The sequence below is a fragment of the Saimiri boliviensis genome, chromosome 5 (genome assembly GCF_048565385.1).
Source record: "Saimiri boliviensis isolate mSaiBol1 chromosome 5, mSaiBol1.pri, whole genome shotgun sequence".
NCBI lineage: Eukaryota > Metazoa > Chordata > Mammalia > Primates > Cebidae > Saimiri > Saimiri boliviensis.
In genome coordinates, this window is record NC_133453.1 from 145025618 (window position 1) to 145052890 (window position 27273).

The following is a 27273-nucleotide window of genomic DNA, read 5'->3' on the forward strand; positions in this document are numbered from 1 at the left end:
TCCTAGTAGTTATTCCTATCAGCCAGTCATAAGGCTTGGAGCTGTACCCAGCTGCTTTCATTTTAAGGCAAAAGCGGGAAGCATTGGCTCAGGAGCTGTACTGCCTGGGGTTGCCCAACTTTCCCATGTGTCACTGTTGTCATTTTATTTTTAACCAGTTGTTCTTCCTAGTCTAAAGAAAACCCTGCTTCTAACACCCACCCACATCCATTTCCCATTATCTGCAGCAACAAAAATCCCAAAGGCGCAGGAATACAAATATGCAAAGGGAAGAAATAAAGGGGGGATTGTGTCTCAGCGCTGCTGGCGGGACTCACCCAGCATAAAGGGCTGCTGTGCCGGCTGCGCTGACGGTCAGCTGACTGCTGGACTCCGGGCATCAGAAGCTCTTGAACCTGCCTGCTCCTGTTTGCAACTGGAGCAACAGTGAACTCAGACCAATTAAAGGTTCAAAACTCCCTGCACTAAGCCTGCCTGGGCCCTCGTGAACATCACTTCTTTGTTGATTGTGCCGACTGAACTCACGTCTGCCTGGAAGTTAGCAAACCATTTGCAGGATGTCAGCAAAGAAAAGGTGGGCAATCTTAGCCAGGCGCAGTTACTGACACCTGTAATCCCAGCACTTTGGGATGCCAAGGTGGGCGGATCACCTGTGGTCAGGAGTTTGAGACCAGCCTGACAAACATAGAGAAACCCCGTCTCTACTAAAAATACAAAATTAGCCAACCAGCTACTCGGGAGGCTGAGGCAGGAGAATCACTTGAACCTGGGAGGCAGAGGTTGCGGTGAGGAGCCAAGATCGCACCATTGCACTTCATCCTGGGCAACAGGAGCAAAACACCATCTCAAAAAAAAAAAAAAAAAAAAAAAGGAAAAGAACAGAAAGAAAAGGTGAGCAATCTGAATAAATTCAATGTGGGGTTATCCTTTCTTACTTCAAATCCCAGATTTCAGGTTCCTGGCAAAGTAGATTTTATTTAGGTGACCTATGGGCTGGGTGTGGTGGCTCACACCTATAATCCCAGCACTTTGGGAGGCTGAGGCAGGCAGATCACAAGATCAGGAGATCGAGACCAGCCTGGACAACATGGTGAAACCCTATCTCCACTGAAAACATACAAAAATTAGCCAGGCGTGGTGGCATGTGCCTGTAATCCCAGCTATTTGGGAGGCTAAGGCAGGAGAAGCACTTGAACCTGGAAGGTGGAGGTTGCAGTAAGCCAAGATCGTGCCACTGTATGCCAGCCTGGGAGACAGAACAAGTCTTTGTCTCAAAAAATACAAAAAGAAAGAAAGGCTTTTTTTTCATTGTGGTAAAATATGCATAACATAAATTTACCATTATAACGCTTTTAAGTGCACACTTCAGAGACATTTAGTGCATGTGCATTGTTGTACCAACCCCCACTATCCAGTTTCAGAATCAACTTTGAAAAAGATTTCTGCAATTCCCACCATCTTCTATCCTCCATTATAAATCTAGGAAAATTATGGTTTTGTTTTTTTTTTTCACTTTTTTGTGTCCAACCAGAATACATTTGATTTATCTAATTTTGAAGGTCTTATAATACCATTCGCTCACTAAAGATGAAAAATTACTGTAGGAAAATATCTGGAACTATCTTCAAACTAAATATAGGCAAAAGACTTTTGTGTTAGGGCGTTTTCACTGCTATAAAGGAATACCTGAGGCTGGGTCATTTCTAAAAAAAAAAAAAAGAGGGTTTTTTTGTTCAGGTTCTGCAGGCTGTACAAGCATAGCACCAGCATCTGCTCAGTTTCTGGTGAGGACTCAGGAAGCTTCACATCAGGGCAGAAGGCAAAGGGAGAGCAGGTGGGGGTTACACAGTGACAGAGGGAGTGAGAGAGAGAAGGGGGAGGTCCCAGAATCTTTTAAACAACCAGATCTCATGTCAACCAACTGAACCAGAACCCACTCCTCATCGAGGGGGTAGCACTAAGCCATTTATGATGGATCTGCTCCCATGATCCAACACATTCCACCAGGTCCCACCTCCACTATTGGGGATTACATTTCAACATGAGATTTAAAGGGGACAAACATCCAAAACATATCAACTATTATTTCTTTATGTTTGAGACAATCTCACACCATTGCCCAGGCTGGAGTGCAGTGATACAATCACAGCTTACTACAGCCTTAACCTCCTGGGCTCGAGGGATCCTCCCACTTCAGCCTCCCACGTATCAAGGAGCATAGGTGTGCACCACCACGCCCAACTAATTTTTTTATTTTAATTTTGTGTAGAGACAGGGTATCGCTATGTTACCCAGACTGGACTCGAATTACTGGACTCAAGTGATCCTCCTGCCTTGACCTTCCAAAGTATTGGGATTACAGGCATAAATCACCACACCTAGCCAAAAGGACTATTTTCTATTCAGTAACGATCCACGTTATTTCTTTATTATTACGCATACACATTGTTTTCTACTATCAATAGATTTCTTACTAAGCCTGAACCATCTAAGCGAGTGTAATACAAATAGAAAAGTCATTAATTATATATGTGCTGTTCTTCATAAATTCAAAGCAGTTGTTCCACTTATTTTAATGTTTTAAAAACCACTATCCAACAATGAATATTTTTAAAGTTCTTAACTGTGTGGCAAGATAAATACTTTGCTCCTTTCAAATGTCCTCAAATGTATTTCTATTTATAAAACTTAAACACACACATTTTAAAGCTGTCTGACTTTATCAAAAGGTTAGTCTTTGGAAGGAAAAGACCAAAATATTGGCACCAAAAAATTGCTGCCCAGAAAATTGGGGGTTGTTATTTTAATAACATAAGTCATAATTGAGGCTATTTGTGGTCCCCTGGTTGTGGGTCGATAAGGCTGTGTTTAAGTTCTCATTTTTTTTAATTGGTCAGAGCTTTTCATTATTCTTATCTTTTTATAGCCACCTTCCCCAACCAGTAAAAGCTTCCCTCTAGTTCTGGGTCTGAGGCATCTTGTTCCATAAGCACCATCCACAGGAGAAACAGTACCCCCCCCCCACCCCCGCCAAGGGTATTGCTTTAACACTTTGCTCGGATCAGACATAGTGGAAGAACCACTTCTCCTTGTGGATGGTGCTTACGGAAGAAGGGACCTCAGGATGCAAAGGCCTAAGAATAATACAGTGGACTTTTGGGATTCAGGGAGAAAAAGTGGGAAGGGAGTGAGCAATAAAAGACAACACATTGGGTGCAGTATATACTATTCAGATGATGGGTGCACCAAAAGGTCACAGATTACCGCTAAAGGCCAGGCACAGTGGCTCACTCCTGTAATCCCAGCACTTTGGAAAGCCAAGGCAGGCAGATCACCTGAGGTCAGGAGTTCAAGACCAGCCTGATCAACCTGGTGAAACCCCATCTCTACTGAAAATACAAAAAATCAGCTGGGTGCGGTGATGGGTGCCTGTAATCCCAGCTACTTGGGAGGCCGAGGCAAGAGAATCACTTGAATCTGGGAGGTGCACGTTGTGCTGAGGAAGTGAGCCGAGATCACGCCACTGCACTCCAGCCCAGGCAATAGTACGAGATTCTATCACACACACACACACACACACACACACACACACACACAGACACACAGACACAAACCACTAAGGAACTTACTCTTAAGTAATCAAATACCACTTGTTCCCCTGAAACCTATGTAAATAAAAAAAATTTTTTCTTAAATAGAAAGTGCCTTGGACCCATAGTTTTCATTTTGGCACAGAAAAATCAAACAAAGAGCCTGTTGTAGCTGGGCATTTTTTGTCACTTATAAGAATAAACTTTGCTTTCAGCTTTTCTCAGAATTTATGTATTACTTTTCTCCATCACCCAGTGAATACTAACCATAGAGGGCATGACATTTAGACCACGAGTTAGGTAAACAGTGACTATATTATAAAAAAGTTAGGGTAAGATAAGTTCCAAGCACTGGGTTTCACAAGATCAAACCAAATGGTTAAGCCAGAGAAACGTTTAACTCACTCATTTGTACCATCAGATATTTTAAAACTTTCAATAATCTATGACATATTTTTCTTTCTTCTTAAACTTCCTATTCTGGGCAAAATTTATTCTATGGATTGTATGTGTTATATATAAACACATGTTTCTGGGAAATCATGACGTTACCTGATAGACAAGTAAAGAATACGGCAAGTGTTGAGTCTTGAATCAAGAAGAGTATCTTAAAATATTTAAATCTAAATGAATGCCGTATTCAGAATGGAGTAGCTTTCTTTCAGTGGCCTCAGAAGGCAGATATCCGACCATGGGAGGAGTTACAGAAAGGCAGCATTGAACTGCACAGATGGAATATTGTTCTAGACTTCAGAGTTAGTCCACTGTGGAACAGGTCTCCTTAGGAGGCAGTTTGTCTCTCGAAGTGCACAAGCGAAGACCAAACCACCATAGATGAGAATCCTGTAAAAGCAGGCTTGTATCTATTAGTTGTTGCCCTAACTCCCTCTGACCTCAGTTTACTTACACAGCCGGGAGCTAAAGGCCCAGCTTGAACTTCAGCTTTGCTGCTAGACTATGAAATAGGGATGGCCTCATAGAGTCCTTCAGTTCAGAAACATTTACCTCTTGCTGAGAGGTGGGTCTTTTCTAAAAACGGTCACCCCAATCCATCCTATACTGCATGCTCTTTTGTGATGTATTATTCCCAACAAAGAAATGAATTGCCTTTCCCCTCCCCTTGAATATAGATTGGCTTCATGACTTTCTTTAACTAACACAAAGCACTGGCAGTGGCACTGTGACGTTTGGGTCTAGGCCATAAGAGGCCCAGCAGCTTCTGTTTCTGCCCTCTTGGAAGCCAACTGGTGTGTAAAGAAGTCCGGGGTGTCCTGATGGAGATGTGGCATGGAAAGAAATAGGGCCTGGAGGATGAGAGGCCAGAGACAGGAGAATCGAGGTGCCCAAGCCGGCCGACGGCTTGGATCTTCTGCAGTTAGCCCCGCTGGAGCTGAGATGAGCTGTTGTCATCAGCCCTCACCCAAATTCCGGATCCACAGAATCATGAGCAATAAAATGGATATGGATTTAAGCCATTAAACGCTGGGCTGGTTTATGACACAGCAGTAGGTAACTGAAGCAGAAATTGCTATCTGGAAGCGGCATGCTGCCGTAACCAAACCCTCAAGCATTTGTCATTGGCTCTGATATTGGGAGGGAGCAGAGGCTGGAAGGGTGGTGAGGAAACTGTTAGGCAGCCTGCGGTAGCAGGGAGAACATTGCTATTGGAAGCTCAACAAAAGATGTCCTGTTACATAGCAGTGACATTTTTGGCCACGTTGTCACCTGTAACACCATGAAAGACAGAAATAAAAAGCAGCGAATGAACTCGACCTGAATAAGGAGATTTCTACGTAAAATATCGAATGTACAATTGACTTCTTTTACCTGCACTGATAAGGTGCGGGAAGAAAATGATGAATGGAAAGAAATAACTGTTTATGTTTTATTGCAGCAGTAAGAAGAAATAGAGGACCCAGGACAGCATCTGTGGCCCACAAAACATTCTCAAAGTAAGAAATGGCCAAGGTAAGTAAACATTAAATCAAAAATTTGCCTATAAAATCCCATATTATTATTATTTTTAATGACAAAATATCTACCTTTTTTTTTTTTTTTTTTTTTTTGCGATGAAGTCTCACTCTGTTGCCCAGGCTGGAGTGCAGTACTGTGATCTTGGCTCACTGCAAACTTCACCTCATGGGTTCAAGAAATTCTCCTGCCTTAGCCTCCTGAGCAGCTGGGATTGTAGGCATGTGCCACCATGCCCAGCTAATTTTTGTATTTTTAGTAGAGATAGGGTTTTGCCATGTTGGCCAGGATGGTTTCAAACCCATGACCTTAGGTGATCCACCGCCTGAGTCTCCCAACGTGTTGGGATTACAGGCACGAGCCACGTTGCCTGGCCGAGATTCCTTCTTAAAACTTCCATAACATTTAAGGTAGCACCTAATAGAATTTCCCAACTAGACAGCTGGAATTCTAAGAATTTTAAGGGCATTTTACCACAGCAGCCTCACATGTGGCCCAAAGTACAGAAAAGCCCATCTTAGAAAATTATGGATATAGTCCTTTTGCCATGGTGTGATCCTCAATAAAACCCAAACAGAACTCAGAATTTTTTTTTTTTTTTTTTTTTTTTTGAGACTGAGTCTTGCTCTTTTGCCCAGGCTGGAGTGCAATGGTACGGTCTGGGCTCACTGCAACCTCCACCTCCCGGGTTCAAGCGATTCTCCTGCCTCAGCCTCCTGAGTAGCTGGGATTATAGGTGCCCACCACCATGACTGGCTACTTTTTGTATTTTTAGTAGAGATGGGGTTTCACCATGTTGATTAGACTGTCTTGAACTCCTGACCTCGTGATCCACCCACCATGGCCTTCCAAAGTGTTAGGATTATAGGTGTGAGCCACTGCACCCGGCAGAACATTGTTTTTATTTTTAAAATGTATATATATTTATGCGGTACAATTTTGTTACATTAATACATTGTGTAGTGGTGAAGTTGGGACTTTTAGGATATGCATCACTCAAATATTATATGTTGTACCCATTATGTGATTTATCATCCTCTCCCCGTACCTTACCACCCACCTGGTTTCCACTGTCTACCGTCCCATACTGGATATCCATGTTTACTCACTGGTTAGCTTCCACTTATGAATGAAAACAGGCAGGTGACTTTCTGTTTCTGAATTGTTTCACTTGAGATAATGGCCTCCAGTTCCAACCACGTTGCTGTAAAAGACATCATTTCATTTTTTTAATGGCTGAATAGCATTCCATTGTGTGGATAGACAAATAATATTTTCTTCTTCCAATCGTTTGTTGATGGACACTTGGGCTGATATCTTTGCTATTGTGAAGAGTGCTGTGAAAAATGTGGGTCAGGTATCTTCTTTAATAAAATGATTTATTTTAGAAGTGTAGATACCCAGTAGTGAAAATGGTGGATCGAATTGTATCGAACTGTTGTTTTATTTTTACTTCATTTTTTTTTTTTTTGAGATAAAGTTTTGCTCTTGTTGCCCAGACTGGAGTGCAGTGGCACGGTCTCAGCTCACTGCAACCTCCGCCTCCTGGGCTCAAGTGATTCTCCTGCCTCAGCCTCCCGAGTAGCTGGGATTACAGGCGTGCACCACCATTCCCAGCCATTTTTTGTATTTTTAGTAGAGACGGGGTTTCACCATGTTGACCAGACTGGTCTCAAACTCCTGACCTCAGATGATCCACCTGCCTTGGCCTCCCACAGTGCTGGGATTACAGGCATAAGCCACTGCACCCAGCCTATTTTTACTTCTTTGAGAAATCTCCATATTGTTTTCCATAGAGACTGTATTAATTAACATTTCGGCCACCAATGTGTAAGCCATTCCCTTTACTCCACATCCTCGTCAACACGTGTCATTTTTTTGTCTTTCAGTAATAGCCATTGATTGGTATAAGATGATATCTCATTGTGGTTTTAATTTGCATTTCTCTGATTAGTGATGTTAAGCACGTTTTCATATGCTTGTTCATGATTTGTATGTCTTCTTTTGAAAAACGTCTACTTGGCCAGGCATGGTTGCTTACACCTATAATCCCAGCACTTTGGGAGGCCAAGGGGTATGGACCACTTGAGGCTAGGAGTTTGAGATCAGCCTGGCCAATACATTGAAAGCCCATCTGTAAGAAGAAAATACAAAAATTAGCCAAGCATGGTGGCACACACCTCTGATCCCAGCTACTCGGGAGGTTGAGGCAGGAGAATTGCTTGAGTCTGGGAGGCAGAGGTTGCAGTGAGCCAAGATAGCCCCACTGCACTCCAGCCTGGGTGACGGAGCGAGACTCTGTCTCAAAAACAAAACAAAACAAAAAGTGAAAATGTCTATTCACGTCCTTTGCCCACTTTTTAATGGAATTCTTGGTTTGTTGTTGTGGTTGAGTCATTTGAATTCCTTCTAAATTCTGGATATTAATCCTCTGCTGGATACTTGTTAAAGTGCCACCAGCTCCAATTAAATGGAGCAGAGACATTTCAAAATGAACTCTCTGGGCCCTCAGTTTTTTAGGGGCGAGAAGCAGACTGTGAAAGCTACTTCTAATTAAAATTAAGGACAACTTGGAAGGTAGAGCCAAGAGCACGGAGGATGAACTAAAAAGCCTCAAGAAAAGAATGGATCAGGGAATTACTTCCAGCGAGCAGTGCTAAGGAACATTTTCTATCTCGGGTAATTATGCGCCTGGCCAGACTTGAGAACTGTAATGACCAGTGGCTGCTGTGTGCTTCCCATTCTTTGTCTTAGTTTGTACAACTCGGATGTCAGGAGGTTCAAATAAAATCTCCCGAGCCCTTTGCTGTGGGTGGCAGAAGACACACTCCTTGAAGTCCTTGAGGAGCACGAAGCAGTGCAGTTCCTATTTGCTGTGATGCCCTTCACTGCTGAGTCAGGTCAGGGGAAGGAATTTCTCACCGCCCCACCTGTGCTGTTCCTATTGCACCCTGAATGACATGCAACAGGTTTCTTTTTCGCAAAAGCATCTTGCACACAAGGCATGTGTTTATGAAGCACATTATAAGAAAGATCTGAAGTCATAGTGAAGATGGAGTCACCTCAAGTCTCCTGTCTTTGTTCTTAAAACACTGGCTGGCCGGGCGTGGTGGCCCAGGCCTGTAATTCCAGCACTTTGGGAGGCCGAGGTGGGCAGATAACGAGGTCGAGAGATCGAGACCATCCTGGCCAACATGGCAAAACCCATGTACTAAAAATACAAAATAATTAGCCGGGCGTGGTGGCGTGTGCCTGTAGTTCCAGCTACTTGGGAGGCTGAGGCCTGAGAATCACTTGAACCTTGGAGGCCGAGGTTGCAGTGCGCCGAGATTGCGCCATTGCACTTTGGCGTGGGACAGAGAGAGACTCCGTCTCAAAAAAAAAAAAAAAAGAGAAAAAGAAAAAAGAAAAGGCTTCTGGCCGGGCGCGGAGGCTCATACCTGTAATGCCTGCGCTTTGCGAGGCCAAGGCGGGCTGATCGCGAGGTCAGGAGTTTAAGACCTGCCTGGCCAACAAGGTGAAACCCCGTCTCTAGTAAAAATACAAAAAATTAGCCGGGCGTGGTGGCAGGCTCCAGTAATCCCAGCTTCTCGGGAGGCTGAGGCAGGAGAAGCACTTGATTTAAGCCACCTCCGGGAGGTGGAGGTGGCAGTAAGCAGACATTGCTCCACTGCAGTCCAGCCTGGGCGACAGAGTGAAATTCCGTCTAAATAAAAAGTCTTCTGAGGATCTACCAGCTCAGCTTCCTTCTGCCAAACTATTTAGCCCTCTCTCTCCCCTCATCTTTCCTCTTTGTCCCCTCACCTCCAAATCCCTGTTCATTCCTTTGGAGAATTCAGCCCTGGGTCACAATTTGAATATCCACAGGCCCTCCCTGCTAGACGGGAATCTCAAGCCTTTCTCTCCCACTAATGTCTCCGTTAGGGGTAGAGAAAAAAAAAAAAAAAAAAGCCATAGAGAGTTTTTCTTCTCCACTGATAGAAATTATGTTGCCTTCCTCAGAAAGCAGAGGCGGTTATAGATAATCCGAACTCTATTTTTTCCCTTTTCCATTATGGTTAGGTAGCACTAAATGAAAACAACTGAGGTAAGAGTTTACCTAATAACATGGAGGGCTAGAGCAGAAATCACCAAAGAAAGATACGGTGCTGAGAATCTGAAGTTTCATTCCACATGAAGTTTAGTACTATTTTGAACTTTTAAGATTGCAGTTATAAAGAAAATAGTAAAATTTAAAATTGAGATGAATATCTGCTATTAAGGGCAACAACAGGATGGAATGAAAGAAGAGGCTGAGCTTCTGCTAGGTGACCACCCACAAGCATCAGACAGTTGCTTCACACGCTGGCCTTTGATTCCAATAGCTAAAGAGCTAAATAAGTACCACACTGCAGTGAAACTGCTGTTTAAACTTTTGGCTTGCATGCTTAGTATAATTACACAATTTTAATTATAATATTTAAGGCTAGTTACAGCTGTATAATTTAGGCATATTTATAATTTTGACATTTGTATATGTACATATGAAATGCATTGTACCATATAGGCTAAGCTGTTGAAAAATTACTAAAAGGTATTTGGTATTTCAAAAACTAAGCACAAACTGTAAAGGAGTAGACTAAGAAATTGAACTAGATTAAAATACGAAGCTTCTACTGATCAAAGGACCCACTAAAAAAAAAAAAAAAGTGAAAAATCTCCATAAACTAGGAGAAACCATTTGTAACATATAACTCTCCTAAGGGATGAATCCAGAATATATGTATAAGAAAAAGAATCACAACACAGAAAAATTATCATAAAAGACAAATGGAAATTTTACTAATAATCAGAAAAAGTCAAGCTAAAATCACCATGAGATATCATTTTATTTTCTTTTTATTTTTTTGCGACGGTGTCTCACTCTGTTTCCCAGGCTAGACTGCAGGGGCTTGATCTCAGCGGCTCGATCTCAGCTCACAGCAACCTCCACCTCCTGGGTTCAAGCAATTCTCCTGCCTCAGCTCTGCCCCCTCTCCCCCGAGTAGCTGGGATTACAGGAATGCACCACCATGCCTGACTAATTTTTGTGTTTTTAGTAGAGACAGGGTTTCACCATGTTGGCCAGGCTGGTCTTGAACTCCTGACCTCAGGTGATCCACCCACCTCGGCTTTCCAAAGTTCTGGGATTACAGGCGTGAGCCACCATGACTGGTTGAGATATCATTTTATAGTCATCCGTTTGGCAACAAGTAGAGAGACTCACACCATCAAGTGTTGGCAGATTACGGAACAATGTGAGGTGGGGTTCTGGTGGAAGTGTGTGGAGAACAATTCGGAACTTTCCATCCAAGCTGGAGACATGCACATATGACCCAGCACTTATGCTCTTAAATCTAGAGCTAAGGGTCTTTTTAACTTGATAAAATTCTTACTTCATTGAAAGAAAAAAGTATAATAATTAGCTTTTTTTTTTTTTTTTTTTTTGAGACAGAGTTTCTCTCTTGTTGCCCAGGCTGGAGTGCAGTGGCATGGTCTCGGCTCACCACAACCTCCACCTCCTGGGTTCAAGCGATTCTCCTGCCTTGGCCTCGGGAGTAGCTGTGACTACTGGAGTGTGCCACCATGCCTGGCTAATTTTTGTATTTGTACAAGAGAAGGAGTTTCACCATGTTGGTCAGGCTGGTCTTGAACACCTGACCTCACGTGATCCACCCACCTTCGGCCTCGCAAAGTGCAGGGATTACAGACGTCAGTCTCCATGCCCAGCCAGCATTTTTTAAAATTTGAAAATGTGAAAAAATCACCCATAATCTTAGAACTCTATCTACTCCTAACAGGGTTCATCTATCCTCAGACGTATGCCTACAATAAATAAGCACTTCCTTTTGAAATATTTTAATTCAGAATTCCACTTTCCTCTGCCAATCTCCATTTCCACAAGAAGAGGCCTTTAGGCTTCTCTGAGTACTGAGTACTGCAGTTTTTTGTTTTTTTTTTTTTTTTTTGAAACAGAGTCTCGTACTGTTGCCCAGCAATCTCGGCTCACTGCAACCTCTGCCTCCAGGGTAGCTGGGATTACAGGCATCTGCCACCATGCCCAGCTAATTTTTTTATATTTTTAGTAGAGACAGGGTTTCACCATGTTGGCCTGCCTGGTCTCGAACTCCTGACCTCGTGATTTGCCTGCCTCAGCCTCCCGAAGTGCTGGGATTACAGGCATGAGCCACGGCACCCAGCCAGTCCTGCAGTCTTAAGAGAAGTCTGGGCTCTGTAGTGTCTGTCGTTGTGGCAGGGCCTCCAGTCGGCACTCTAACTGCGTGATTACCAAGGAATGGGGATCTAGACATTGAGTTTCCTTTTCAGCTTTTCCACCAGTGAGAGCCTGGGTCTCATGAGGATCAATTTTTTTTTTTTTCCCTTTGGGAACAGCATAGTCAACAGTTGCAAGCTCAACTACTTACAGAAACCAGATAGGTAATGTTAGAGCATAAAGCAAAGCCAGTGTTTCAAAATAGAAGGTGATGCCAGCTGTGGAAACCTGAGCATGCAGGTCCCGTCTAAGAAGAAAACTACCTAGCTCCACATGTTGATATGAAGAAATGATTTGTTTGCTCAAGAGGTGCCATATTTTTATATGAACTTTCTTAATTTTTAAAATGCTGTGCAGGCCCAAGATGACTTCTGTGACCTAATATAGCTCTCAGGCTACAGTTGGAAGAAAATACGTTTTCTCTGTTCAGAAAGCTCTATCCCTATCCTCAAACACGACAGGCCTCTGCTTCCTGCTTCAGGGTTTTCAGCTCTTCCTCACCTCCTAGGAAGCTGCAGGGATCACAGGATCAGTGTGATGAATGTTTAGTATCCGAAACCAAGCATCCTTGTATATTTTAATTTTATTGTTATTTCTTTGTTGCATAATTTGTCTCATTGACATTCGGTTCTTCTCGACCAACATGTAGTGTGTGGTATTTTTTACACTGACCATTTTTACATATTTTTCTGATTATCATCATGTTGTAATACAACCCTAATCCTCGCTCGCTAAAGCTTAAATGTAGTCTTAATTAAAAAAAAAAAAAAAGAAAATATATAAGGTTAAATGGTAGACAGGATTCTAGTGCAAATGCAGGATGCAAATTTGCATGTATCCAGACTAGATATCTGCTGGGGTAGTGAATTAAAATAGGTAGTGAATCAGCCGGGCGCGGTGGCTCAACCCTGTAATCCCAGCACTTTGGGAGGCCGAGGCGGGTGGATCACGAGGTCGAGAGAGCGAGACCATCCTGGTCAACATGGTGAAACCCCGTCTCTATTAAAAATGCAAAAAATTAGCTGGGTGTGGTGGCGTGTGCCTGTAATCCCAGCTACTCAGGAGGCTGAGGCAGGAGAATTGCCTGAACCCAGGAGGCGGAGGTTGCGGTGAGCTGAGATCGCGCCATTGCACTCCAGCCTGGGTAACGAGAGCGAAACTCTGTCTCAAAAAAAAACAAAAAAACAAAAAAACAAAAAAACAAAATAGGTAGTGAATCAAAAATAAATAAATAAATAAATAATCTCATAGGAAGTACAAAGATGAATTTCTGAAAATTTGGGGGTTTTAGACTGGCAATCTATTTCTCCAATAATTCACAGTTATAAAAATTTGACCAATAACGGCACGATCTATCAATGTTTTCATGTCATTTTTAAGCAGATTACAGGGAGCAGCTATCTGGTAAAACAATGGAAGTTTCGCACAACCAACAATGCCTCCATCACAAATTTGATTAATTCTTTCTCTGAAAGAGAAGAAGCAAAACTAAAGATCATCACTGTAGTCTTTAAAAACAGGCCCAGGTCACTGCATTTGCAAGAGACGCACAAAAATGGCCTCAAAGTTAATGCCAACTATTATACTCTGAAAGAAAACAAAACGAACATGGGGAAATCCGTTACCAAATGACTCCATTGCTAGATGTCATGTATTATTAATATTACGTGTATGGAAGAATAGAACTTCCTTGCTCTCTGGTTGATCGTTTTTCATAGCAACCAAAATCTTCTTTTTTTAGAGACAGGGTCTCACTCTTCACTCTAACCTCAAAATACTGAGCTCAAGGGACTCTCCAACCTCAGCTTCCCAAACTGCTGGAATTACAGGTGTAAACCGCCATGCCCGGCCAACCTTATTTTTCTGGGTGCAATAGCCTATCTAATTTTGCTAAAGATTCTAATTAGAATTTTTAAGTTCTCATCTCTTCTCTTTCAAATTATTTTTCTCCTGAGCTCCACTGTTTCATTTATTCACTTTTGTCTTTCTTGAAAATAATTTTTTAAACTGCAGTAAAATACACACAACATAGAAGGCACCATTCAACCACTTCTGAGTACACAATTCAGCAGTGTTAAGTACATTTGCAACCATTCACGTCCAGAACATTTTCATCTTCCCAAACTGAAGCTCTGTCCCCATTAAAGAGTAACTCTCCCTTTCCCTCTCCTCAGGCCCTGGTAACCCCTGGTCTACTTTCTGCCTCTGAATCTGACTGTTCTAGGTCTCACATTTAAATGGAATCACGTATTATCAGTCCATTTGTGTTTGGCTTGGTTCCCATAGCGCTCTGTCTTCATCGCCTTGGTCTTTCCAATGCTGCTGACTTTACTCCAGTGTCCAGTGATTCTTGAGTCAGTTCGCCTTTATAAATGAAGAATCAGGACGTGCTAAAGGGGGCTGCAGTTTCTCCAAAAGCCTCCTTATCAGCAGGAGCCCTGAGTGTGGCCTCTGCACCTGTGAGTCGGGTATTATCTATTACCTAGGAGGTTTGAGCATGGCGGGTGAGGGACAGCGGCCAGCAAGAGGACTCCACGCTGGGCAACCTCCGGAGGTTTCTGTTCTGAAGATGGAGTACTTCCGTGGCCTCATTTCTTTTTCCCCACCATGGTGTGTGATGTGAATGTTTTGGGAGACATCCTAACCCCTGCTTGGCTTTTTGCTCAAACCGCAGTCCTCACACCCAGGTCCTTTCTCTAAGCAGATTGTCTTTCTAGGGAGTCTGATGTTCTCCTTCCGCCAGCTTGGCATGCTGTGTATAAACAGGGAGGCAGGAGGGCACCAGTCCCACCAACAGTACCGCTAGAAATACAGACATCTTGCTGTTAATTGACTTTGACTTTGGGGATTTCCCTGGGGCTTTTCCTGTCCTGGTTGGGTTTTTGTGCATAGAAAGGAATTCTTAACTTACTCCTTTTAATCCACACTAAGTTATTATAATTACTTATGTACAACTCGTTTTCCTTAAATACTGAAGCTTCACCAACAGCTCTTATTTTACTTACAAAGTTTATAATTTGAATCAAAGTTCTTTTTCAATTAATTCAAACTTTTCTTTCCTTTTTTTTTTTTTGAGATGGAGTCTCACTCAGGCGTCCAGGCAGGAGTGCTGGAGTGCAGTGGCGATCTCGGTTAACTGCAACCTTCTCCTCCCAGTACAAGTGATTCTCCCACCTCAGTCTCGGTGGGAGACTTGTTTTATTTTCCTGGCCATCTCAGTTCACTGCAAACTCCTCCTCCCGGTTCAAGTGATTCTCCCACCTCAGTCTCCTGAGTAGCTGAGATTACAAACATACCACCATGCCCAGCTAATTTTTGTATTTTTAGTAAAGACAGGGTTTCACCAGGCTGGTCTTGAACTCCTCAAGTGATTGACCTCAAGTGATCCACCTGCCTTGGCCTCCCAAACTGCTGGGATTACATGTGTGATGTTTCATGTTAAATATCATTTGCATATTTAACCAATAAAATTCCCTTGGCTGTTGCAAAATACAATTTTAATACAACTGTCCCTCTCAAACATTTCAAATACACCAAAGGAGAGTTACAAATGTAAGAAATCTTCCTCTTATCAATCCACTAAATCAGCATTATAGATTTTGTAGAGAAAAATCCTTTTAAGCGTTTCAAAAATCATTTAAAACATTAACAGAGTATGCACTGGACATCATAATGGTTGTATTTAAACACAAATTATGTAAGAGTACATTGGATTTTTTTATACTTTCCAAAGATTATAAATTATTCATCCAGCTAAAGGGAAGAAAACAAGCATGTCAGACCAACTAACAAGGTCAAAAGCACAGGGTGGTGACATGATCTCCAAATGAAAGACACTGGAGACCGTGGGAGACACAGGACCCAGCATCTCTGAGTCGGGCATCTTCTTGAGAGCAAACTTTGTCTGCCATGGCATCTGCAGTTGCCAAATCCATGACTATCAACTGTATCAAGTAGTCCATTGAAATTAACCAATTTCAGTTTCAATTTCACAATCCCGTGATTCTCCTGCCCCACCCAACACTTGCAAAATGACCTGCCCTTAAATTAGTGAGTGCCTTTCTGGTACTGGTTTTAAATTTCATTTTCTCTAACTCTTGTGTAAATTCCTACACTAACGCTTAAATTATTCTAATGGAATTTTGAGCTGCTTAGCTGTAATTGCGTTGCCTTTCTTATCTTATTCAGAATAGGTGTCTATCCAGGATGCCTTATTTTAACATAATGCTATGTAACTGACTTGTTCTATTTCTTTTCTTTTCTTTATTCATGAAGATTGTCTAGTTAATACATGTCAAAATCCCATATTAACAGTCTCTGCTTGAGACTTCTCAAAATTTCTAATTTAATTTTGTATGGCTTAAAGAGAATCGCAAAATATCCAAGCTTAGTTTCTGCTATTAATTTTCTTGCAGGCTTTCTGGGATTATTGGTCTATGCAAGCCGATTTCAGATTATTATCTCAGTTTCCTGCTGTTCATTTTAGCCTTTCACTATTTTTTAACTCAGAAATGCCTCCGTTTTTAAAACTCTCATTTATAGCTCTAGCAGCTAGCACGATGCCTGGCAAATAGTATATACTCAACAATTATTGATTAATGGAATGGATGATTGAATCAATTAATTATTATCTTTAGTAATCACTTTGTACATCAGTAATCCAAATAATTTCTATGAGAAATTTTACATATATGAAAAGGTAAGCTAAGAATGAACGCACTGTTTCTATAACTGCCTCTCTTATGGTCTTTTTGAAATTTAATTCTTCCTATCAGACACACATCAATCTGATGATTAGACTCACATACTGAGCTTCCAATTGCTGATGATTAATAGAGCAGAATTTTATAAAATCCTGCAATGGATATTTTGTTGAGCAAGGAGAAAAACGTTATAACCAATGAGTTTTTAATTACCAAGTGATTTGTGTCACTAACTCATGCCTGACCCTGTCCCTTCCCACCTCTTGATTAGTCTAATGATGCCAGACATGGCTCTGGGTCAAAAGCAGAAAACACCAGATGGTGTCATACCACTTAGAGATAAAAGAAAAACAAACAAAGCTCATTTGATGGGGCAGGAGGAGGGTAGCATTGTGTACATCATAGTACACCAAAATCTTTGGATGTGAAGGCTGGAATCTGGATGAATTTCAGTGATTTATCTATAGACTTTGAAGATAAATTAAAAATCTTAAAGAAACAATTTATAATTTTACATTTGTTTAAAAAAAAAGATCATACTTACTAATGAATGATTAAGATCCTATATGGCAAAGATCACAGGCTGCTTACCCAATGTCCTCTCTCCCTCTCTCCCTTAGAAACATAACTCAGATTTTGCTCAGGGGGAACATGTGCCAAGCTAAAAAGCTTTACTTCCCATCCTCCCTTGCAGTTAGGGGCTGGTCAATGAAATTTACATGGAAGTCTTTGGCGTTTCCTGCAACTCTCTTTAAAGAGTTTTTCATGCCAATGAGAGAAGAGATTGTTTGCCCCTTGTCTTTCCCTTTCTATTCTCCTAAAACGCAGACCTAGTGACTGGAGTTCTGGCAGGCATTCTGTGACCTCAAAGATAGAAGCAACATGCTGAGAAACGCAGAGTGGAAGGAAGTGCTTGGGTCCCTCATGACTTGGTGAAACTACCTTATCCATCCTGGATCGGCAAGACTAATAATTTTTTTTTTTATATATCAGAGGAAAAAAAAGGCTTTAATTTATTTAAGCCACTATACTAGGTTCTCAGTCACTAGCACCAGCTGATACAGCCTAGAATTTTAAAGATTGGTTCACTCATAAGACAAACATTTATTAAGTACCAAATGTGTGCAAGAAACTGGAAAAGGCATTATGGAGAACTTGAAAATGGATCAGACAAGGATTTGTCTTCCAAGTAGTCACTGTCTATGGAAGGAGACGAGACCTGTACACCTACAATGGTAACACAAGATACAAAGCAGAAAGAATCACAGAACAGCTGACAATAGGCTCTCAGCCTAGGAGACTTCCTGAAGAAAGTGAGCTGTGCAGACTGTGAACTGAACAAACTTGAAAAAAAAAAAAAAAAATGCTATCACAGTGTATATAAAAGAAGAGGAAAAGGATACATTTTCTTTGGTGGAAAAGATACAGATGATTGATGATTCCTCCTGTCTGTTTCCTACACAATTCATCTGAATTTAAGAGCCACTAGAGACCCAAAGTGAAAGATGCCACTAAGAGCTTTGCCAACTCTTGTCAGTGCTTGAACCAAGCACTCCGTGGAAGAAATTCCTCATCTCACGTCAATGGAAAGAAACAATTAAAGTGATGTAAGAGCTGTTACCTCCACCAAGTGGGAGCTGAACAGTTTAGCCCAGGCACTGACAAGTGTCAGAATTAACTGTCCTGCTTCTCACTCAAATCCACCCTCGCAGGACATAATTAAGTATGTATTCCAGCATTCCCCAGAGTCTCTGAGTGGCTCTACTCCACTGGATTCCCATTTTTATAATATGAAGACTGTTTTCTGTTATCATATAAAAAATAATAATCTCCCAGCCTTTTGAGGTCTGAGAGAGCCTCCTTCCTTTCTCCTTTTACCAGCTGTTCACTGCAGCAAGTGTTCTCAAACTTCCCTGATCTTTCTTTCACCAGGTGCCTGTGTCTATGGATAGGGGAATATGACCAACCTGAAAAGCCTCTTAACAGCTTTCAGAACATCTGCGCTGTAGACGGGACTTTACTGTTATGTGTGACTTGGTTTACATCCTGGGGATATGACTTTTATATCTTCCACCAAAGGGAAAAGCACTTATCTTTCACCTATCTGAAAAGACACTTAGCAGGAGTCAGAACATCTGTGCTCTGGATGGGACTTTACTGTTATCTGTGACTTGGTTTACATCCTCAGGCTATGCTTTTCATATCTTTCACCAAAGGGAGTGTCACTAGTAAATCTATAAGGCTGCTCTCACCTCTAAATATGTCACTAAATCTACAACTGCTTGTAAATTATCACTCACCTGACATTACGGCTCTAGTCAGCTCCAATTTCCTTTAAAGTCTCCTTGAGGCCAGTGCCTTATGATCTATTATACAAGAAGATATATTTAATTTCAATGACCACATATTTCATGTCTTTAAGTTCGGTCTGGTTCTTTTTCAAATATTTTTTTCTTGATACTAAGATGTTCTTGTGTTATTTGACTCCTTGTTTTATAATCTTGATCTTTTGCTAATAATTATTTATTATATTTTCTAAAGTTCTGAGAGTCTAATCTTGCTATTGTGTCTGTTGACTCTTGGTCAGGATGAATTGTTTCCTCATGTTATTGTAATTTAGGTTTATGAGTTTCCATTTGGTGGTCATTCCATGTGGTCTGGGTTCAGGTATATTTCTCTAAAGATGTTTTGGGTTCCTTCTACCAGGTGCCCAGCAGTAGTATCATTCTAGGATCACTAATTCTTATGTTAATGTATCTACCTAGGAGTTATTGGCTCACATGGGTAATGTAATTTGGGATACCAGACCAACACTGGGGACATTTTTCCCTCATTTTATTCTTTTCTTTTCTTTCTTTTTCTTTTCTTTTCTTTCTTTCTTTCTTTCTTTCTTTTTTTTTTTTTTTTTTGAGAAGGATTCTGGCTCTGGAGTGCAGTGGGGCAATCTCGATTCACTACAACTTCTGCCTCCCGGGTTCAAGCAATTCTTCTGCCTCAGCCTCCCAAGTCGCTGGGATTACAGTCACACACCACCATGCCCAGCTGACTTTTTTGTACTTTTTTTAGAGATGGGGTTTCACCATGTTTGCCAGGCTGGTCTGGAACTCCTGACTTCAGGTGATCTGCCTGCCTCAGCCTCCCAAAGTGCTGGGAGTACATCCCTGATTTTATTCTAACTGGAGTGCAAACCAAAACACAAAAGCTTTCTTTTATCTTCCTGTGTCTGTCATTCTTTTTATAGTCTAACATGTCTCCATAGTATAGCTTTATCCAGGGTCTCAGTTCAACCTTCCCATTTCCTTTAGGACAGCAGGTCCTATCCTGGACAGCAGGTGACCATTAAAATCCAAGCTGCCTCGCTACCGAGACCAGTACATCATTTTTGCCCCTAAGGCAACTGCAGCGTCAACTCACCATGTCTCTGTTTGTTGATTATGTCTTTGTTGTCCACCCTGGGAATTCGCCATAATTTCTTGCCAGCTGGACAATGTATTTTTAAAATATTTGTCATATTTCATTGTTCCAAGGTCTATTCTAGCAAGTTGCAGTCCAAAGATATTTGTTTAAAAAATGAATTGCAGGCCAGGCACAGTGACTTATGCCTGTAATCTCAGAACTTTAGGAGGCTGAGGCAGGTGGATCCCTTGAGCCCAGGAGTTTGAGACCAGCCTGGGCAACATGACAAAAACCCCATCTCTACAAAAAATACAAAAATTAGCCAGGTGTGGTGGTACACCCCTGTAGTCCCAGCTACTCAGGAGGCTGAGGTGGGAGCATCATTTGAGCCCAGGAGGTCAAAGATGCAGTGAGCCATGATTGTGTCACTGTACTCCAGCCAGGGTGGCAGAGCAAGACCTTGTCTCAAGAAGAAAGGAAGGAAGGAAGGAAGGAAGGAAGGAAGGAAGGAATTGTAATCCTGCTCTCTCCATCTTAACTTACGTGATTCCCCATTTTCTGTTTTGTTCTTTCTCCCCACAAGTTTCATAAAGGCAGGAACTGTGTCTTCGTGTTGTGATGATTAATTTACAAAATTGCAAAGACTTTAATAGAATGTGCAGAACATATATGCATAAGTTAAAGAGGAATTGTAATTCAAATACCTATGTAACCACATCCAGATGACAAAGAGAGCACCCCAAAAGTAAAAGGTTGCCATTATTCCAACTTTTAAAATAATTATTACCTTGCTTTTCTTTATAGTTTTACCATCTCTCTCTCTCTCTCTCTCTCTCTCTCTCTCTCTCTCTGTGTGTGTGTGTGTGTGTGTGTGTGTACCCAAACAATGTGGTTTACTTTTACATAAAGTTGAACTTTAAATGGAATCAATGGGATTATATAGTAAATACCAACTTGTAACTTGTGTCTTTCACTGAACATTGAGTCTGTGACATTCATCCATTTTGTTGTGTCTAGTTGTAGTTCACTGATTTTCATTTCCCTCTAGGACTGTAACACAATTTAATTATCTGTTCTCTCTTTATGAACATTTGAGTTATTTTCAGAATTTGGCTTTTATGCAAATTGCTGCTGTAAACGTTTTGGTTCCTGTAAATTAATGCACGTGTGCAAAAAGCTCCTCTAGAAAAGATAATTAGAAGTGGAATTGCTGTGGAATTGTATGATACGTCCTCAATACTTAGCAGGGTGGATCCAATCAGAAGAAAGAAACCACACGATTATTTTAAACACAACGGATTTAGTTTAATATAAACTCCTCCCGCAAAGGGGGAGTTTAATATAAAGAATTATTAAGTTGGCATAAAGGAGTAACTATAGAAAATAAGAAAACTTGCATAGTGCCCTAGGGCCAAGAAAGAGGTACCCAAGGAAGAATAAACTTGCAAGGGGCTCCCTCTCCAAAACTGTCAGAAATTCGTTGGTTTGCAGTGGTGGAAAAAAACAGGAAGCAACCCTCCAAAGTGCAGGCTGGTGGCCTGTGTGTGAGTGTACAGCAGGCCTGAGGGCACCTGAAACACAGTGACCCTGTTGAGCTGCCATGGAGGCTGTGAGGTCGCTGAGGGACTTTGCACCCTGGGCAAGTGGAAGGGCCCGTTCCCACCTGCGCTGTTGACCCACTGAGCCTCCTCCAGAAACTGCAGAAGCGCCCCTCCCTCCTGCAGCTCCTGCCTAGCGCCCTCTACTGAGAAAACTCAACATCGTGCTCACTTAAGGAGAAATAATGAAAGAAATTTCATCTCAAACGTGTATTGAAAAGTGAATTTGAGCTGAAAAGCAATACATTGACAACTGTGCCACAACGTCATACTGTTTTCTAAAGTTGTCGTACCAGTTTGTGCTCACGTTAGCAATGCATTTGAGTTCCCAAACTTATTTTAGATTTCATAATTTTAGCCAACGTGATGGGGTTGTAGGGTATCTCGCTGTTGTTTCAAGGTGCATTTCCGTGAATGCAAATAAAGATAACACCTTTCACATGTTTATCAGACATCTGGAATGCCTCTTTATTGAGTTGCCCATCCAAATCCTATGTGCATGTTTCTACTGAGCTGTCTGCCTTATTCTCACTGATTAGTAGGCATCTTTAAAACTATATTAACAAGTATATATATATATATTCTTGAGATGAATCCTTCATCAGTTATATTTATGTTGTATTTATTGCAAATATATTCTCCCAGTCTTGTGTCTTTTGATGATGAGAAGCTCTTAGTTTTACTGTTGTCTTATTTATTAATCTTTTACTTTATGGCTAGATGGTTTACTGTAATATTTAAGAGATATTTCCATATTCCCAAGTCTTAAAGATAGCTGCTATATTATCTTCTAAACGCATTCTAGGTTTGCTTTTGACATATAATTTACTTATTCATGATTTTTTAGTGTAATGTAAGGTATAGGACCATTTTTTATTTTATTCTTTTGTAAGAAATCCCAATTGTTTCAGCATCGTTTCATGAAAAAGCCATTCTTTCATCATTTATTGGCAATGCCAACTCTGTTGTATATCAAGTGTCCATATGGGGCCAGGTGCATTTTGGGCCTCTCTCTGTGTACCACTTGTCTGTCTGTCTATTCCTGAGCCAATCTTATACCTTCTTAATCATTCTAGTGATGTATTAAGTCATCAACATCATACAGGGCAAATATTTTCACCCTGCTTTTCTTCTTTAAGAATGTCTCAGCTGGCTGGGCATGGTGGCTCATGCCTGTAATCCCAGCACTTTGGGAGGCCGAGGTGGGAGGATCACCTGAGGTCAGGAATTCGACACCAGGCTGGAAAACATGGTGAAACTCTGTCTCTACTAAAAATACAAAAATTAGCTAGGGGCTGTGGTGTGCACCTGTAGTCCCAGCTACTTGGGAGGCTGAGGCAGGAGAATTGCTTGAACCCATGAGGTGGAGGTTGCAGTGAGCTGAGATCATGCCACTGCACTCCAGCCTGAACAACAGAGCAAGGCTCTGTCTCAGAAAAAAAAAAAAGTCTCAGCTATTAGTCCATATTAATGTCAGAATCAGTTTGCCAAGCTCAATAACTTAAACAATTATGTATTTGTTATGTTTGCACTAAATCTATGGATTGATTTGGGAAATTTTGATAAGGTTATAATATTGAATCTTCCAATCCAGAAACTTGTTACAGTAGTCTCCCCTTATCCACTGTTTTGCTTTCCACAGTTTCTGTTACTTTTGTTCAGCCACAGTCCCAAAATATTAAATGGAAAATTCCAGAGATAAACAATTCATAAGTTTTAAATCTGCACCGTTCTGAGTGGGGGGATGAAACCTCATACTGTCCTGCTCTGTATAGCACAGAATATGAGTCATCCCTTTGTCCAGAGGATCCATGCTGTACCCGCCCCCCACCCATCAGTCATTTAGTGGCCATCTCAGTTATCAATGCCAACTGTTGCAGTATTGCAGTGCTTGTGTTCAAAGAACCTTTGTTTTATTTAATAATGGCCCTAAAGCGCAAGGGTAATAATGCTGACATATTGTCATAATCGTTTTATTTTAGTATTTGTTGTTTTTAATCTCTTGCTGTGCCTAAATTATAAATTAAACTTTATTATAGGTTTGTGTGTATAGGATAAAACAATATATATAGTGTTCAGTACTAGTCACAGTTTCAGGCTTCCATTGGGGGTCTTGGAGCGTATCTACTATGGGCGAGGGGAGACTACTATATGTTTCTCCATTATATTTTCTTTGATCTCTCTCAAAAAAGGTTTATTGTTTTCTCCATAACATTTTTGTTAGATTTTCTTCCTAGGTACGCTATATGTTTTGATGCTATCGTAAATTTATCTTTTTATCCCCATTTTCCAATGCTTTGATGCTGGTATAAAGAAATGTAATTTTGATTTCTTCATATCCAGAAAAACTGCTCATCTCTCATTAATTCTAATAATAATATATGCAGATTTAATTTAAAATGTCTATTATATAAGCATATCAGTCACTAATAATGATGGTTTTGTTCCTTCCTTTCTAGTTCTTATACAATCCATTTCTTTCTCTTTTCTTACTTTATTGGCTGGGACCACCATCACAATGTCAAATCGAGGTGATCATAGTAGGAAGCTTGTATTGCCCTGCTCTCCACCTAATATCACCATTAAGAATAATATGTTTATGATTCTGCAAGGTAACTATCAAGGAAGTTCCTTTTTATTCCCACTCTGATAAGAGATTTTAAATCATGAATGTATGCTGAATTTTATCAGATGCTTTTTTCCATTTCTATTGAGAAGATGTTACAATTTTCTTCTCTAATGTGGTAATGTGGTAACATGGTGGATTAATTTAGGTGATTTCTTTCTTTCTTCTTCTTCTTCTTTTTTTGGAGACAAGTTCTCACTCTGTTGCCCAAGCTGGAGTGCAGTGGCACAATCATAGCTGACTGCAGCCTTGAACTCCTGGGCTCTAGTAATCCTCTCACCTCAGTCTCCTGAGTAGCTAGGAGTATAGGCACACACCATCGCATCCAGCTTTTAAAATTATTATTATTATTGTAGAGAGGAAGTCTTGCTATGTTGCCCAAGTTGGTCTCAAACTCCTGGCTTCAAGTGGTCCTCCCACCTCAGCCTCCCAAAGCATTGGGATTACAGGTGTAAGCCACCAGGCCCATCCTATCTTAGTTATTTCTAATGTAAAACCAACTTTGGACTCTGGAGATGTTGCCAACTTGGTCATAATGTGTTATGCCTTTAGAAATTGCTAAATTCAGTTTGCAAATATTTGGATTACGAGTTTTGTGTCTGTGTTCGTGAGTGAGATTGCCTGTAATCTTTTCATGTATTGTCTTTGACACATTTTAGTAATAAGTTTATGCTAGTCTTAAGAGTTGGGAAGTAGTTCTTCTTTTTATATTTTGTGAAAGAGTTTGGCTAAGATTGAAATTATTTTTTCCACGAATGTTTGGTAGAACTGGTTGGTAAATCTAGGCCTGGAATTCTTTTAGGAGGAACATTCGAGGAACATTTTGGACTATGGATTTAGTTACTCTAATTATTATAAATAGGCAGGATGAACATATGGCTTATCCTCCAAACTGGAGCACTTTTGAGAATTAAAGGGGTTATAAAAATCATTACTGGGCCGGGCGCGGTGGCTCAAGCCTGTAATCCCAGCACTTTGGGAGGCCGAGGCGGGTGGATCACGAGGTCGAGAGATCGAGACCATCCCGGTCAACATAGTGAAACCCCGTCTCTACTAAAAATACAAAAAATTAGCTGGGCATAGTGGCACGTGCCTGTAATCCCAGCTACTCGGGAGGCTGAGGCAGGAGAATTGCCTGAACCCAGGAGGCGGAGGTTGCAGTGAGCCGAGATCGCGCCATTGCACTCCAGCCTGGGTAACAAGAGCGAAACTCCGTCTCAAAAAAAAAAAAAAAAAATCATTACTGGACATTAATCTATAATAGATATAAACTGGGACTGTCCCAGGCAAAATGGGATGTATGGGCACCATAATTGAAAGATTTCCTATATCGTATTATAGATTTTCTATTTCTTCCTGAATAAACTTTGGTAGGTTATGTATTTCTTGGAAGATTCTCTTGTTTTGTCTACATCTTTCAAGTTCCTGTTAATCTTGTACTATCTTTTAAATATCTACAATATACCTAAGTGTGTCTCCTTTCTGTTTCTAGATATTATTTGTGCATTCTCAGTTTTTTTTAATCATTCTTGACAGATATTTTAATTTTGTTAAAATCAATGAAGCAGCTTTTCACTTTGTCAAATCTATTATGTATCTGCTTTCTATTTCAAAGACTTCTTTTACCTTCATTGTTTTTTTCTTGCTCAAGTGTATCCAACTCCTTGAGATGAATGTTTACTTAATTAATTTCCAGATTCTCTGAATATACCTATTTTGAAATTATGTCATAACTTTTATATGTGATACTTTGTTATGATTCTGTTCAAAATACCTTCTAATATTTTTATGATTTTGTTTGGAAGCATGACTGCCTTTTAATCCCTAACATATTAATTTTTCTCATTCAAATTTTTGCTGATTTCTACCATAATTGTCTTATAATCTAAGAACACACATTGTATGATTTTAAACCTTTGAAATGTATTGAGACTTGCTTTTATTTGTTCATTTGTATTTAATAAATGATCGGTATATTTGAAATATATAATATTCTGCAGTAGTTAGGTGATCTCACTATGTCAATAGTGTTATCTTATTCAAACTTTTTATGTCTTCACTGATTTTTTATTGTAATTTTATTTTCTTTAAAACTATATTTTTCTTAATATAGCTACACTAGTTTTCTTTGACTTAGACTTTTTTTGGTATATCTTATATAACCCTTTAACTTTTAACTTTTCTGTCTGTATCCTTGTATTTCTAAAACATGTTTCCTTTTTTTTTTTTTTTTTTTGAGATGGAATCTTGCTCTGTTGCCAGGCTGGAGCACAGTGGCACAGCCTCAGCTTGCTGCAACCTCCGCCTCCCAGGCTCAAGCGATTCTTCCACCTCCCAAGTAGCTGGGACTACAGGCACATGCCAAACACCCAGCTAATTTTTGTATTTTTAGTAGAGACTAGGTTTCACCATGTTGGCCGGGATGGTCTCCATCTCTTGACCTCGTGATCCACCCGCCTTGGCCTCCCAAAGTGCTGGGATTACAGGCGTGGGCCACCTCTCTCTAAAACATGTTTCTTATAAATAACATGGAGATAGAATTTGCCTTTATCAAGTCTGGAAATCTTTTAGCTGGAGCATTTAATTTATTTACATGAAATATAATTAACACTACATTGTTAAGGCCATGACATTGCACTATTCCTAAAGGCACAACTCACATTTTATATGTATTTGAATTTAAATCTGCAAACATTTTGTGCTTTCTATTTGATACACCCATTCCATGGTTTTTTTTTCTCCTTTTTTACCTTATTTTGGATATACTGAGTATTTTAATCATTCCCATTTTTCTCCTTTAAATAGTTTAAAAGCTATGCATTCTGTTCATTTATTTTAGTAGTCACCTTAGAAATTATAACATGCTGCTGCTGAATAAAGTCTATGAAGTTAACAGATTCCTTAACTTCCTTCTCATAATATAAGAACACTGGGGCAGGCATGGCAGCTCATGCCTGTAATCCCAGCACTTTGAGAGGCTGAGGCAGGTGGATCACCTGAGGTCAGAAGTTTAAGACCAGCCTGGCCAACATGGTGAACCTCCATCCCTACTAAAAATACAAAAAATTAGCTGAGTGTGGTGGTGGTTGCCTGCAAT